Below are 18345 nucleotides of genomic sequence, written 5' to 3' on the forward strand. Positions count from 1 at the left end.
ACCTCAAACAATCATTACTATCAATCAAAAACTCTAAATTCTCTTTTGAAACACATAGTGCTCGTTTTTCAACTAATTCATCATCAACTTTTTGAGCTTCACGGATTTGTTGCATCAATAACGGTTTAGCTTTTAACTAGGCTACTAACACATCATCAGCGGACACAGACAGATGCACATTCATTGTTCACAAAACAAACAGTGATTTACAGCTTAAAGCATCAGCAACCACATTAGCCTTTCCCAGATGATAATCAATGACAAGCTCGTAATCTTTCAATAATTCTAGCCAACGTCTTTGTCTCAAATTCAAATCTCTTTGAGTCATCAAGTATTTGAGACTTTTGTGATTGGAATACACATGGCATTTTTTCCTGAACAAGTAGTGGCGCCAAATTTTCAAAGTAAAAACAATAGTAGCTAATTCGAGATCATGAGTCGGATATTTTTTCTCATGTGGCTTCAATTGTCTCAAAGGTACGCTACAACTCTACCCTCTTGCATCAACACACAGCCCAAACCATTCAAAGACGCATCACTGTAGATCACAAATTCTTTACCGGATTCTGGCTGAACTAACACTAGAGCTTCAGTCAAAAGAGTTTTCAATTGATCAAAACTTTTCTGGCACTTTTTCAAGCACTTAAACTTAATATCTTTCTGAAGCAGCTTTGTCATCGGTGTTGCTATCATCGAGAAACCTTTCACAAACCGTCTGTAGTACCAGGCAAGTCCCAAAAAGCTTTGAACTTCTAAAACATTTCTTGGAGGCTTCCAATCGAGTATAGCTGAATTTTTACTCGGATCAACCCGGATGCCCGATGCAGATACAATATGCCCCAAAAACCTGACTTCTCTCAACCAGAATTCACATTTACTGAACTTCGCATATAATTGCTTATCTCGCAAAATCTACAATACTAACTTCAAGTGCTCGGCATGTTCAGTTTCATCGCGTGAATAGATCAAAATGTCATCTATAAACACGACTACAAACAGATCCAAATACTGTCTAAAAATTTGATTCATTAAATCCATGAAAACAGTAGGGACATTAGTGAGCCCAAATGGCATCACTATGAACACATAATGTCTGTATCTCGTTCTGAAAGCAGTTTTAGGCACGTCAGAGTCTCTAACTCGCAACTGATAATAACCCGATCTCAAGTCTATCTTCAAAAATACTGAGGCTCCTTTCAGTTGATCAAACAAATCATTGATTCGTGGTAATGGATATTTATTCTTTATCATTACCTTATTAAGCTGACGATAGTCAATGCACATTCTCATGGTTCCGTCTTTCTTTTTCGAAAACAGCATTGGTGCACCTCAGGGAGAAAAAATAGGTCGAGCAAAACCTCTATCTGTCAACTCTTGCAACTGAGATTTCAATTCTTTTAGTTTGGTTGGTGCCATACAATACAGAGCTATCGAAATAGGTGTAGCCCCTGGCACTAGTTCAATACCAAACTCTACTTCCCGAATAGGTGGTAATCCAGGTAGTTCCTCGGGGAATACATCCAGAAACTCACAAACCACTGGCACTGTCTCAAGTTTCTTTTCTGACTCTTTACTATCCAGTACATATGCAAGATAAGTTTCACACCCCTTTTTTTACATATTTTTGAGCTAACATCAAAGATATTACTGCCAGTAATCCATTTAAATTTGTAGACTCAACTCGGATTATCACGTCATTCGAACATCTCAAGTCAATTGTCTTTCGCTTACAGCTCACTACCGCATCATGCACAGTTAACCAATCCATACCGAGAATGATGTCAAACTCATCAAATGGTAATAGCATTAGATTAGCTGGAAAGCAAGAATCTTTAATCATCAGAGGACATTTCTTTCACACTTTATCATCTAGCACATAACGGCCCAAAGGATTCGACACCCGAATCACAAACTCAGTAGACTCAATAGGTAGAGTCTTGCTGGATGCCAAAGTTTCACACACATACGAATGGGTAGAACTGGGATCAATCAAAGCAATAACATCAGTATTAAAAAGAGTGAAAGTACCAGTAATAAAATCTGGTGAAGAAGTATCTTCGCGTGCGTGTATAGCATAAGCTCTGGAAGGAGCACGAGCCTCAGAACGTACAGTCGTATCTTTGGTCCCTCTCTAATTTCCACTAGCATTACCCGTATGTCTAGGTGGTCTACCTCGTGTTGCAGTGTTACTAGGTCTCCCATTCAGATCAGTATTCTGTTCAGCTAGTTTCGGACAGTCTCTGATAAAGTGATCAGCTGATCCACACTTGAAACAAGAGCGGTGATGAAATCTACAGCTTCCTGAATGCCATTTACCACAATGCTTGCACTCTAATTGTTCTGACGATCATTACTAACACTGCCAATAGAGGTGGCCCGCGTACTCACTAGGGGTTGATCACGGTCCCGTCTGGAAAAACCCAAAGTATTCTTAGATCGGCCTGAGTCATCTCTAAATTTCTTCGATGACTGATGAAAGGATTTTCCTGAAGATCTTTTATAGAACACTCTAGCTCCATCATCAGCTTTTCTTTTCTCTTTACTGAGCTCTTCGGCTTTACAAGCTCTCTCGACAAGCACCACAAACTCTTTGATTTCCAGAATACCCACCAACAATTTGATGTCTTAATTCAACCCGTCCTCGAAGCATTTACACATGATAGCCTCAGATGAAACACATTCCCAAGCCTGACAAACTTTCGCTCGTAATCGGTAACTGACATAGAACCCTATTTGAGCTCAAGAAATTCTTTCCGTTTCTGATCGATGAATCTTTGACTAATATATTTCTTGCGAAACTTGGTTTGAAAGAATTCCCAAGTAACCCATTCTCTCGGCACAACTGAAACCAAGGTATTCCACCAATAGTAGGCAGAATCACGTAATAGAGATATAACACATTTTAAGCATTCATTGGGTGTGCACGATAATTCATCAAACACACGAATGGTATTATCGAGCCAAAACTAAACCTACTCGACATCATCACTGTCAGTAGCCTTGAACTCAGTAGCCCTGTACTTTCGAATTCTATCAACCAAGGGCTTGCTCAACCTCAACGGGTCAATTACAGGAGGTACCACAGGTGCAGGGGTTGCATTAGTCGGGGGTGGAGGATGTGAAACAGTCGGATTAGTCCGAATATACTGAGTAAACCAATCGTTCATCATAGCATAGAAGGCTTGTTTAGCCTCATCATTTTGATTACTAGCATTCGGTTGAGAGTCCAACGGTGCTGTCCCTAGCGCGGGAGCAGGCGCTACGCTCTCTACATTATCAACTACTGCTCGATCGGGATCGAAATTCATTACTATACGAAAAACACGTTTCAACTGTCAAAAATCATCACAATATCAATTAACACTTTATGGCATGTATAGCTAGACTCAAACATGCTACGTTAGTCCTAGAATTGACTAAATCGTAGCTCTGATACCAATAAAATGTAACACCCCTATAACCCGTATCCGTCGCCGAAATGGGTTATGAAGTGTTACCAACCCAAAATTCCACATTTGTACAAACACATTGATATAAGAACATTAGAAATTATATGCATAGCCAAACACAATCAAAGATAGAAATTCAAACTTATATCGACATTCAAAAGTTGCCATATTCACATGGCTTGTGACAGCCCTAAAGTGACCCTAGTCGAAAAGCAGTTTCGGGACCGCTAAACCGAGTCACCAAATTATTTGAATGTGATAATTATTGTCTAAAATATGCGAATATGAATGTGCGAAAATTTTTAAGCTTCGATTTAGTTAATTTCATGTGAATGGAGTACATAGGACTTGTGTGACACTTTTGAAATGTGATAGGCTAATCTATAAGGATCTAATAGTGCATGTAATCAAAAGGGAGGACTTGCATGTCAATTTTCCCCCCTAATATGTAGTGGTCGGCCATGAGCATGGGTGGACAAAGTGTTATGGCTAAAAAAACATGTCATAGACATGTTGGCTTAATGCATTATGTAAGAAAAAAATAAAATAATGAGCATGGTAATTAAATAATGAAAGGGAGGAGTGATGAAAAAAAAATGGTCTCATCCATGCCCCCCATTGCCGTGAGTTGAAGGAAAGAAAACAAAAAAAAAATGTTCATCCTTTGGTTCATCCCTGGCCGAAAATTTTAAGGAGGAAGGAAGAAGAAAGGTTGAAGAGGTTCGGCCATGCATGTAACTAGGCTAAGGTATGTTTGATGATGTTCCATGAGATGCATGCATGTTTTAGTTGTTAGCTTGAGTTCTACCTAGCCCATGGTCTAAATCTTGCTATGTGATGGAAATGACACTCGGCCATGGATGCATCATTCTTGCTTGGTGTTGATGTTGTGTTGGAGAGATATCAAGTTATTTTTGTGACCAAGATGAGATTTGAATTTTGGAATGAGTAAGGTTTTCGACTATGGTAAAAATAAGGGTGATGGATGTTGTGTCATGCTAAATCTAGATGAACAATGTTAGTGCTTATATCTCGATATTCATGAGTTTCTTTCTTGGTTTTACCTCAAACCCATGAAGTATTTTAATTGGTGTTGTTAGAGGTTTCGGTCATGGGATTATAAGCTTGTTAGTTTTGATGGTGAAATTTATGCCTTGTAAGGGTAGATGGTGTTTTGATGCATTCGGCCATGGTAGAAAGTAGATGTGAAAAGGGAGTAAGATGAAATGCAAAATGTTAGTATTTGATTACTAGTGTATAAATGCGTATTAGCCGAGTTTTGAATTTGAAACAAAACGATATATAATCAATACAAGTAACCATACTTGTAGGAAGTATTAAGCATATAATTGGCCTCAACATATACACGCATACTCGGCCACATGAGAAGATTAGTGTTGCATGCATTCGGTTAGAGGCAAGCATATTGATGCCTTTATCTTGGTTAGGACAATCGGCTAAAAGGGAGTGTGGGTTAATATGTTGAGTTGATGCATGATTTCACATGTATGTGACTTTAATGTCTAATGTATAAATATGGGCTAAGTGCCTTGTGTTCCTCTTTTCGATGCTCAAATGATTAAATTAATTTATTTGTTTAATTAAGCTCAAGAGCAAAGGGGATCTAAATCCGATAAAGGGAAGGAAAAAGTGGTCGAATAGCCATCGAAATCGTTCAACAACATCCGAGGTAAGTTTTTGAGTAATAGAACTTAGATTATGATTTGATTAGATCATGTTTTAAGCAAATCAAAATCATGCTCTTTGTGTGTGGCTATTGAGCCGAAATTGCAAGTGTGAAAAGTGCCTTGTGTTTGAGTTTTGCTAATGAAAATGAAATACTGAATGTGTCATGATTTATTGATAAATGTGCATGGTTATTCAATGATGTCCGGCTAAGTCCCAAGGCTTTGTGCTAAGTGACTATATCCGGACTAAGATCCAAGGCATCCGTATGAGTTACTAATTCCGGGCTAAGTCCGAAGGCATTCGTGCAAGTTACTAATTCCGGGCTAAGTCCGAAGGCATTTGTGTGAGTTACTAAATCCGGGTTAAGTCCCAAGGCATTTGTGCGAAGTTACTATAATCGGGCTATGTCCCAAGGCATTTGAACAGTAGCTATATCCGGTTAAATTCAAGGTACGTGATTCGGAATGAATGATCTTGCTGTAAAATTTCAGTTAATACACTTGTAACATCCCAACAATGAGGTATGTTTCAGTATGTGCTTTGAATTAGTTGAGCCCTTACAAATAAGTATTCGCCGGTTGATAAATGAGCTACCGGCCTTTAGCTAAGTTGATCTTTGTGTATGAATATAAGGGTTGGTAATGTGAAGTAAGTATGATATTGAGAATTTGTGCATATGAAATTATCTGTTTAGCTACATAAATGCTATACTTTGGTTGTGTCTAAATTCATGACTCAAACTTGCTAAGCATTAAATGCTTACTCCGTTTCTTTGATTCTCTGTTTTATAGATTTTGGTTCTTCAAATTGTCGGACTCGGGATTTTTGAAGTCGAAGTCGCCCACACTATCAAAGCTCCTTTTGGTATATTTTTGGTTGAACTTTGAAATGGCATGTATAGGACTACCCTTTTGTTGTAGGTCATGTACCTTTCGGTTTTGTGTAAATTTGGATAGCCATGCGAAAATGGCTTAAATATACTTTGATCATAGCATTATAATCGTTTTGTATGTTGTCCGTCAGAGGTATGGAAATGTTGGTAACGGTTAGCCATGGGAATGGTTATTCATGATCACTTTTGGTATATGCATGACAAACTCTAGTCGATCCATAGAGGATCACGAAATAGGTAAAGTTTACCTAAAAAAAATAGATGCTGGTAGCAGCAGTGATGTTGATGTGAAAAATCACTAAAAATAGAATGAATGGAATTAAATAGTGAATAAATTATGTAATCGAACCTTGATGAATCTATTTTCATAGGAAAGTAACGAAACATTCATATGAATAGTATATTATGAGATGTTAAAGTTTTTGTGAGACAGGGCGTAAGGGTTTCGGATTCCACGATCGACTTTGGAAATTTATTATAAATTAACCGAGACATTTAGAATAGATTCCTTTTGACTCTAGTTTCTATAGAAACAAACGCCATCGAGATTGAAGCCCTGTGCAGGAGATATCCAAGTCGTAATGCATGAAGGTCAGTGTAGTCGCACCACATAATGGGGAGACTTTAACTAATAAACTGTACTAATTAGCCCGACCAAAAATTCTAGAAAAAAATCTGTAGATGGACATATAAGTCTAGTTTCAGGGAAAAATTACGAAACTAATTTTTGAGTTTTGGAACTTAAGTTATGATTTTTAAAGTGACAGTGACGCAGTTAGCCAACTGCCTGGAAATCTTTAAAATGGACTGTGAAAGTAAGTGGATTAAGCCCGTTAACCCCTCGTGTCCGACTCCGGCAACGGTCTCGGGTACGGGGTGTTACATGGCTTATATACAAAGACGTCTCAAAATATCATTCACTTAAGTCTATTTCTATACGTGCCATACAAGCTCCAAAATATAGCAGTACCAAAATGATAGATAGTGTGACGAGTTGCTGACGATCCCTTCCCGAGCAGGTGACTGGAGTCAACAATCTATAAAACAGAGAAAAGTAACAAACAGAGTAAGCTTTCATAATCTTAGTAAGTTTTAAGCAATGCAACAAATAAACTCAATTATACATCAATTATTCAATTTCTCAAGAGGTCATTTTCTAGATATATTACCATTTGGCTGAATATACACAAGCACGTAATGCACAATTAGCATTCTAATTTCACTTAATCTGAATTCATATGGCATAAATAAATCGAATATTTTCGCATACTTTCACACCTTGACCGAATGTATCATGATCATAGATATAGATATAACATTTATTCACACATGTATCACATTATACACTTATGATTCAATTCAAATCATACTCACATATAAATACATAATACGTACCTGGCCAACTTAATGTATTGAATGTATTCATTTGTCGTTCTAACACGAGATATCTTAGTTTCAGACTTTTATCAAATCACCGGCATTCAGCCTACTAGGTTTAAAAACCCGAATTCATTCATTGGCATTTCGCCTCCTAGGCTCGAAGCCCGATATCATTTCACCGGCATTATAGCCTGCTAGGCTCGAAAGCCCAAATAATATCTCACCGGCATTTCGCCTGCTAGGCTCGAAGCCTGAATAGTATCTCACCGGCATTATAGCCTGCTAGGCGCAAAGGCCCGAATAGTATCTCACTGGCATTATAGCCTGCTAGGCTCAAAGGCCCGAATAGTATTGTGCGATATTCAAATCAACAAGTTTCATATAACACAATCACACTAAATTGGGTACCAACATCATTCGAATAAATCATCCTACATTTTATTCACTTTTATCTCGATTCATCACTCACATTTATCATTTGATAGTTTACACATAACATCTTACTCATATTCATCTAACACTATCATTTGATCATGAAAGCATATCACATTTTACTTCCATTACAATTGCCATTCGGCCATATATATATATGACAAGTAATTCTTAATTCTCATAATCTGTCATGTCATTATCGAATATAATATATATTTAACTACTTAAAACTTACCTCGAATATATTTTCGAACAGTCTCGGTTCAGCTATTCAACTACTTTCTCTTTTCCCTTGTCCAACCTTGGTTCTCTATGCTTTGAGCTTTGAACCATGTAGTAAATGACTGAATGTTGCTTGAGTTTCTTTTCTCTCCTAATTTCGGCTATGAAGAACAAAGATGAACAAGCTTTGTCCTTTTCCTCTTTTTGTTATTTTATTTATCTTTATTTTATGATAATAAAGCCATTAAATTTAATAATGCTAATTTAAAATGCATATTTTATTTATCACTATCATTATGGCCGGCACTATACATTAAAGTGGGAATTTTGACATGCAAATCCACCTATTTTACACCATAAAATTATTTGGCCACTACAAAATAACCTATAGCATTTTCAAAAATTTTCACATAAGTCCTATTTAATAATTTCACATACAATTGACAAGATCAAAGCATGAAACTTTCACATATAATAAACACAGAACATAACATTTAATTATTTTTGTGACTCAGTTTTGTGGTCCCGAAACCACTTTCTGACTAGGTCAAATTAGGGCTGTCACAATGAACACATTTTGGCCTTAATTTCCCTTTTAATTAATTTTAATTACAAAATGACTAAAATACCCTTAATACCTTTCTTTGAAAATTTTTATGTATAAGCCCTTTTTGGCCAAAATTTTAGAAATTATTCTAATTGCTATTTAAGACCTCCTCATTTATATTCCAAAGCAATTTCATACTAAAAACTTCTAGAATGCAAGTTTTGCAAATTATTCGATTTAGTCCCTAATCTCAACTTAAGCACTTTATGCATAGAATTTCATCACGAAATTTTCACACAATCATGCAATCATATCATAAACCTCAAAATAATTATAAAATAATTATTTCTATCTCGAATTTGTGGTCACGAAACCACTATTCCGATTAGGCCCTAATTTAGGATATTACAGTCTTACTCACACACGCATATCGTAACATATATCGATGCCAACGTAGTAAATGTGGTCTTACTCACACACACATATCGGAATTACATATCGATGCCAATGTATTAAACGTGGTCTTACTTGCACACACATATCAAAATCACATATCGATGGCAACATCCCAAACGTGGTCTTACACGTAATCACATATCGATGCCAACGTCCAAGACGTGGTCTTACACGGAATCACATATCGATGCTAACGTCCTAGACATGGTCTTACACGTAATCACATATCGAAAATCCTATGTCATGACATATGTACCCTAGCTATTCATAAGGTTCGTATGGTGCTTTCGGACGTTGTATCTCGGGCTAATCAAGTTCATAAACATAGCTCCCAAGCAATACACATTCGGCTACCACATATATACTTTCACATAATTCATTTCAGCATATGTAACTTGTATTTATTTAAAATTTACAACATCTATTTGCTTATAAACTTACCTCAGACAACGACAATCGGAACAGAACGATTATTCGGCAACTTTGGTTTTCCCCCGATCCAAATCCGATTTCTTTGGTTCTTGATCTAAACATATTCAAATTAAACTCATTCAAATATAATTTCATTCAATTTAGTCCGACAATGCATAAATGGGAAAATTACCATCTTGCCCCTGACATTTTACACTTTTTACAATTTAGTCCAAATTGCACAAAACACAAAACATGCAAAATTTACACACACCATGCTTAGGCTATGTAACACCCCTTACCCGTTACCGTCGCCGGAACAGGATACAAGGTATTACCAGAACATAACATATACCAAGATAGAAATATGTCATCCCATTTGATAATGCATCGTATAACATATATCTTGAACAATATTAGCCAACTTTTATGGCTTGTACAAAGTAACTGGTCGAGTACTGTAACTAATATTTTAAACCTAGACAAATATGACACATAACAAAATAATTTTTGCCTACTATACATGCCATAATTCAAAACATTTAGTTCAAATACCCCAAAGTATGATAGTGCGGGTAGATCTTCACGATCCTTGACTCCTGAGCAAGCTGGAGAACACTATAAGACAAAAGAGAGAAAACGAAGTAAGCTTATAGCTTAGTAAGTAGTATGTAAATACTAATTTAAGAATCTAACATGTTTACACAACAATTCAAGTATGTCTACTTTAACTTCACTACTTATTCCACTTCGATTAAGCTGTCTCTGCTGTGTCATATTCACTAAATAAAACATAACTCGAGTTACAAAACTCGAAATTCATATCCGTAAAATTTCCCTGAATCTAGACTCATAAATCTTCTTGCTAAATTTTTTTTTATAATTTTTGGTTCAGCATATTAGTACAGTTTATTAGTTAAAGTTTCCCCTGTTACACAGCTCGACTGGCCTGACCTCTGTCCACTACGAATTGAATTTCTCTCAGTACATAACTCAAAAAACCCTGAAGTCTGTTGTATTTAAAACTAGTCTCAATAAGGAATTTAGGCATGTAAACTATATTTCTTAGTTTGCTTTGTACAATTTTTAATGATTTTCCAAAGTGGAAACATGGGATCACGTATTCATCCTGAGCAAGTCAGTTACAATTGTAAATATCTCAAAATATAGAATTCCTTTGCTTGCCCTGCTTCTTTTATATGAAAGTAGACTCATTAAGCTTTAATTTCACATCTCATTCAACCTCTAATTATATTCCTCCTATTTTTGGTGATTTTTCAAAATCACGTCACTGCTGCCATCTAAAAACAGTTTTAATACTAATTTCACTCTTTCACACATTCTTTATGCTAACCTCATTTTATCGTATATATGTATATGCCACAATTCATTTTCACCACATTTCATTCACTATAAGTGTAGGTCCAAACCACAATGTCACCACAAAACCATCCCGTTGAACAATTTGGATCAATCCTCGATATTTAACGGTTTGACAGACACCCCACCATCATACTTCATTTAGTTCGGCTCTCTTGTACACATGGGGAACACTTAGTACCACTCATGCGACCTAGCCGATTTGTCTCGTAGCTCTCTTGTCTACATGGTGTCCTTCACTTGGAATCACGCATGCGACCTAGCTACATTTATCTTTCACGTAGCTCTCTTGTCTACATGGTGTCCTTCACTTGGAATCACGCATGCGACCTAGCTACATTTATCTTTCACGTAGCTCTCTTGTCTACATGGGATACATCTCGTATCACGCATGTGACCTAGCTACTACAGGGTGTCTCGTAGCTTTCTTGTACACATGATGTGCACTCAAGATCATACATGTGACCTAGCTACGCCCTCTATTTCATTCGATCTCTCCAATGTTCAACCGGATCTCTCTCTCGTATTTATTTCCATTCTTCCCATAGTCAATTTATATTTTAACATCAGCTAGTATATTTATATAATAGGCTGAAATATAAGAATGTACATGAAATTATTGTAATATTTACATACAACTTACCTTGGTGCAAAATATGGAAATTTTGCAATTTAGTCCAAAACTTTTTCTTTCCCCTGCTCGAGGTCGGTTCAGCCTTTCTTGATCTATAATAACACATTTAGCTCATTTAATACTCATACTATTTATTTCAATCCAAAATCACATTGTAGAAAAATTACATTTTGCCCCTAACTTTTACAAAATTACAATTTTGCCCCTAGGCTCGGAATTTAATTTCAGCCCTTATTCTTATGTTTTATGATATGCTGAACATTTTCTCTTCTACAACAACATCAAATTCCCACTCTATCATATAGTTATGAACATTAGGTATTTTTACCGATTATCTTGCTTTTACTCGTTTTCACTTAAAACCGAGTAGCACAAATTATTTAACACAATTTAAAACCTCATATTCTATCATAAAACATCAAAATACACAAATTTCACCTATGGGTATTTTTCCAAATATGAACCCTAGGTTAAATTATTACTAGCATAAGCTTAATCGAGCTTCCGGATTCCAAAACGTAAAGAACATTAAAAGCGGGCTTAGAATCACTTACTATGGAGCTTGAAAGTTGAAGAATCCTAGCTATGGAGAGAGTGAAGTTTCGCAGCAACTAAATGGGGAAGATGACTATTTTGTGTTATTTTTCCCATTTTATTTCATTTAATATCAAAATGACTAAAATACCCTTACTACTAAACTTTCCAAAATTCCTTCCATGTCCTAAATTTGTCCATGAACTTAAAATTGGTAGAATTGCTATTTAAGACCTCCTAATAAATATTTCAAAACAATTTCATACTAAAATTTCTAGTATGCAAATTTTGCAACTTATTCGATTTAGTCCCTACTTTCAATTTAAACACTTTAGGCATAGAATTTCATCACGAAATTTTCACACAATCATGCAATCATATCATAAACCCCAAAATATTTATAAAAAATTATTTCTATCTCGGATTTGTGGTCACGAAACCACTATTCCGATTAGGCCCTAATTCGGGTTGTCACAATTCTCCCCTTTAGAGATTTTCGTCCCAAAATCTTACCTAGAAAGAGGTTTGGGTCTTGTTTCCTCATAGCTTCCTCGGGTTCCCACGTAGCCTCTTCTATCCCATGTCTGTGCCACAATACTTTCACTAAGGCTATACTTTTGTTTCTTAACTGCTTAACTTCTCGAGCCAAAATCTTTATTGGTTCCTCCTCATAGGTCATATCCGATCGAATCTCAATTTCGTTGGGAAATCACATGTGAAGGATCGAACGATAACGTCGCAACATTGATACATGAAACACGTTATGAATCTTTTCTAACTCTGCGGTAAGGCCAACCGATATGCCATGGTCCAATTCTCTCAAGAATCTCAGACGGCCCAATAAAACGCGGACTCAACTTGCCTTTTCGACTAAATCTCGAATCTTTTTCCATGGTGACACCTTCAAGAACACTTTATCACCCACTTGAAATTCAATCTCTTTTCTTTTAAATCGCATATGACTTTTGTCGATCCAAGCGACTTTCAAGCAATCCCGAATTACTTTTATTTTCTCTTGATTTCTTTAACTAGATCAACTCCGTGAATCTGCTTTCTCACTAAGCTCGGTCCAATATAAAGGAGTCCGACACTTACGACCATATAAGGCTTCAGACGGTGCCATTTGTATACTTGATTGATAAGCTGTTATTGTAGGCAAACTCAATCAAAGATAGATATTTCTCCCAACTACCTCCAAATTCTAAAACACAAGATCTAAGCATATCTTCGAGTACCGGATTACTCTTTCCGTTTGACCATCTGTTTGTGGATGAAATGCGGTACTAAAGTTCAATTTTGTACCCAAAGCTTCTTGTAACTTTTTCCAAAATCTCGAGGTAAATCTTGGATCTCTATCGATATTATAGACATAGGTACTCCGTGCAACTTCACAATTTCAGCAATATATAATTCGCTAATTTATCAAGTGAGTAATCGGTGCGTCTTCGGTATAAAGTGGGTGACTTTGTTAATCTATCAACCACTACCCAAACAAGATCCTTCTTTTTAGGAGTTAAAGGCAAACCGGTTACAAAATCCATGGTAATCTTGTCCCATTTCCACTCGAGCACCATTACGGTTGAAGTAATCCTGAAGGTACTTGATGTTCACTTTTACTTGTTGATGATCAAACACTTAGTTACAAATTCGAAATGTCCTTTTCATACCGCCACCAATACAGACTTCTTTAAATCATTATACATTTTGTGCTACCAGGTGAACGATAATAAATGACCATTGTGCGCCTCATGTAATATTTTCTCGAATCAATTTATCATTTTTCGGCACACATATTCTCGTCTCAAACATCAAATACTCATCCGGTCCAACTCAAAATCTGAGTCATAACTCGATTCGCATTGAGTTCTCTTGATCCGCAACTCACTATCATTCTTTTGAGCATCACAAATCAACTGGAGAAATAACGGTTTAGCTCTCATCTCTCGCTAAAATTGACCCGTCATCGACAATGCTAACCCGTGTTCATGGCTCTCAAAGTGAAAAGAAATTTTCGCTCAAGGCGCCAAGAACTACATTTGCTTTTCCGGATGATAATCAATCACTAGATCATAATCCTTTAATAATTCAAGCCATCTTCGCCGTCGCAAATTTAGGTCCTTTTGATTCATCAAGTACTTCAAACTTTTGTGATCGGTAAAAATTCGCATTTTCACCGTATAAATAATGTCGCCAAATCTTCAAGGCAAAAACAACAATGCCGGTTCAAATCATGTGTAGGATAGTTCTTCTCATGCGGTTTTAAGCGCCTCGAAGCATAAGCTACTACTTTGCCCTCTTGCATCAACACACATCCAAGGCACATCAATGATGCATCACTATAAATTACGAACTCCTTTCTCGACTCGGTCAGTACTAAAATTGGTGCTTCATCAATCGTGCTTTCAACTTTTCAAAACTCGTTGACATTTATCATCCATTCAAACTTAACATTCTTCTCGCAACAATTTAGTCATAGGAGAGGCAATTATCGAAAATCCTTCAACAAAACGCCTATAATACCCGACCAAGCCTAAAAGCTTCTAACCTCAGATACATTCTTGGCGGTTTCCAATCAACGATCGCAGAAATCTTGCTTGGATCCACCGAATACCATCACCTGAGACTATATGCCCCAAAAATCCGACTTCACGAAGCCAGAACTCACTTTTACTAAACTTGGCAAACAGTTTCTTTTCTCTCAAGATCTGCAATATAGTTCTCAAGTGTTCGGCATGTTCAAACTCATCTCGAGAATAAATTAAAATGTCATCTATAAACACTACTACAAACTTATCCAAATATGGCCGGAAAATCCGATTCATTAAGTCCATAAATATGGTGGAGCATTTGTTAAGCCAAAAGGTATCACCGAAACTCATAATGTCCATACCTTGTCCTAAAGGCGGTTTTCGCACATCGACTCCTTAACTCTCGGTGATAGTAACCGGACCTCAAATCAATCTTTGAAAACACTGTGGCCCCTTTAACCGATCGAATAAATCATCAATCCTCGGCAATGGGTACTTGTTCTTTATAGTCACCTTATTGTCGACGGTAATCAATGCAAAGTCTCATTGAACCATCCTTCTTCTTCTGAATAATACAGAGCACCCAGGGAGAGAAACTCGGTCTCACAAATCCCTTGTCATTAACTCCTGCAATCGAGCCTTCAATTCTTTTAATTCATCGGAGCCATTCTATATGGAGCAATCGAGATCGGTGCAAGATGCGGCAACAAATCAATGGCAAAATCTATCTCTCTGTTTGGAGGCAACCTGTGCAATTCCTCCGAAATACATCCGAAACTCACAGACTATAGGTATCGATTCAAATTTCAGTTGAGACATCTCAACATTCATTACATAAGCCGGATAAGCTTCACACCCTTTTCTCATGTATTTACGTGCGGACATGTGCGAAATCACCATAGGCAATTTATTTGATTAAATCTGCTTCAACCCACGAATTTCTCCATTTTCACATTTTAACTCTAGTGTCTTTTGTTTACAATCTACCTTAGCATCATACAATGTTAACCACCCATTCCCAAGATAACGTCAAACTCACCAAATGGTAACAACATCAAGTTGGCCGGAAAACAGTGACCTTGAATCATTAATGGGCAATTCTTGCAAACCTTGTCAACTAGCACATATTGGCCTAAGGGTTCGACACTTTAATCGTAAACTCAAGAAATTCAACAGCAACTTTTTATTGGATACTAAATTCATGCAAATATAGGAATGGGTGGACCGGGATCAATCAATGCAATAACAATAGTATCATAAAGAGAAAATGTACCAAGAATGACATCGGAGATGATGCATCTTCTCGAGCACGTATAGCATAAGCTCTAGCAGTGCTCTAGCTTCGATCTTGCCGTTAAATCTTTCATCACAGTTCTACTACTAGTCCCACCTCCAGATTTCTCGGTGGTCTACCTCTACTAGCGGTGGTATTCATCTAACACTCAAATCTTTCTTCTTTAACCTTCTCCGGACAGTCTCTAATAAAATGCTCATGAGAACCGCTTTGAAACAAGCTCGCTCGGTCCCCAACACTCACCATAATGTTGCTCGCCACATTGTCGACACTCGGGCTTTCTAGGTCGCACATTACCCACACTTGCCACCAAGTAGCTTGAGCTTTAGACCCGAATATGCTCTACCACGATCTCTGTAAATCCCCAATTGAAACTGTCATTCGAGGGTTTGTCTCTTTGGACCTCTTTGGTTGAGATTGAAATGGCTTACTTATCTGTCTTTTCTCGACATCTCGAGCCTCAATAGCGACTTTTCTTCTTTCTTTGTTCAATTCTTCGGCTTTAAGAGCTCGATCAACCAATACTACAAATTCTTTCAACTCCAAAATCCCTACAAACACTTTAATGTCCTCATTCAGCCCATCTTCAAATCTTCTACACATAATGGCCTCGGTGGACACACATTCTCAGGCATACTTGTTGAGTCTTACAAATTCGCGTTCATACTCTGCGACAGACATTTTTCCTTGCTTCAATTCAAGGAACTCCTTCCGTTTTTGATCAATAAATCGCTGACTTATGTATTTCTTTCTAAATTCTTCCTGGAAGAAATCCCAAGTAACTTTTTCTTTTGGCACCACTGCAACCAAAGTCTTCCACCAGTGGTAGGCCGAATCTCTCAAAAGTGATACAGCACACTTTAAGCATTCCTCAGGTGTACATGAGAGCTTATCAAATACACGGTAGAATTTTCAAGCCAGAATTCCGCTTTCTCAGGATCATCATCAACCTTTGCTCTAAACTCTTGACCCCTTGTTTTCGAATCTTGTCAACCGGAGCCTTGTTCATTCTTACCAAATTTATACCTTGAGCACTCAGAGAATCGTCCGAGGTATAGGAGGGGTGGAGGAGGTTGAGCATTTGGATTTGCTCGAATAAATTCAAGATACCAATTGTTCATCATTTGGAGAAAGGCGTCCCGAGCCTCATCTCCTTGTCCCAATGTCTCAGTCTACTTTCCACAGTAGCGGTCCCTTGTGCGGAGCCGGCGCATTACTAGCAAAGATCATCACCGTAGCCCTTCAGATCCATTACTATATTAAAATAAAACACAGTTTAGAATAATCGAGTCACCACACTATCACAATATTTTTATGGCATGTATAGCTAGACTTTTACACACACTTTATTAGTCCGAGAACCGACTAAACCATAGCTCGATACCACTAAATGTAACACCCTTACCCGTTACATCGTCGTATGAACAGATACAAGGTATTACCGAACATAACATATACCAAGATAGAAATATGTCATCCCATTTGATAATGCATCGTATAACATATATCTTGAACAATATTAGCCAACTTTTATGGCTTGTACAAAGTAACTGGTCGAGTATCTTGTAACTAATATTTTAAACCTAGACAAATATGACACATAACAAAATAATTTTTGCCTACTATACATGCCATAATTCAAAACATTTAGTTCAAATACCCCAAAGTATGATAGTGCGGGTAGATCTTCACGATCCTTGACTCTGAGCAAGTGGAGAACACTATAAGACAAAAGAGAGAAAACGAAGTAAGCTTATAGCTTAGTAAGTAGTATGTAAATACTAATTTAAGAATCTAACATGTTTACACAACAATTCAAGTATGTCTACTTTAACTTCACTACTTATTCCACTTCGATTAAGCTGTCTCTCTGCTGTGTCATATTCACTAAATAAATCATAACTCGAGTCACAAAACTCGAAATTCATATCCGTAAAATTTCCTGAATCTAGACTCATAAAGCTTCTTGCTAAATTTTTTTATAATTTTTGGTTCAGCAGATTAGTACAGTTTATTAGTTAAAGTTTCCCTGTTACACAGCTCGACTGGCCTGACCTCTGTCCACTACGAATTGAATTTCTCTCAGTACATAACTCAAACAACCCTGAAGTCTGTTGTATTTAAAACTAGTCTCAATAAGGAATTTAGGCATGTAAACTATATTTCTTAGTTTGCTTTGTACAATTTTTAATGATTTTTCAAAGTGGAAACATGGGATCACGTATTCATCCTGAGCAAGTCAGTTACAATTGTAAATATCTCAAAATATAGAATTCCTTTGCTTGCCCTGCTTCTTTTATATGAAAGTAGACTCATTAAGCTTTAATTTCACATCTCATTCAACCTCTAATTATATTCCTCCTATTTTTGGTGATTTTTCAAAATCACGTCACTGCTGCCATCTAAAAACAGTTTTAATACTAATTTCACTCTTTCACACATTCTTTATGCTAACCTCATTTTATCGTATATATGTATATGCCACAATTCATTTTCA

The sequence above is a fragment of the Gossypium arboreum genome, chromosome 5, assembly GCF_025698485.1.
Source record: "Gossypium arboreum isolate Shixiya-1 chromosome 5, ASM2569848v2, whole genome shotgun sequence".
In the NCBI taxonomy this organism is placed as follows: domain Eukaryota; kingdom Viridiplantae; phylum Streptophyta; class Magnoliopsida; order Malvales; family Malvaceae; genus Gossypium; species Gossypium arboreum.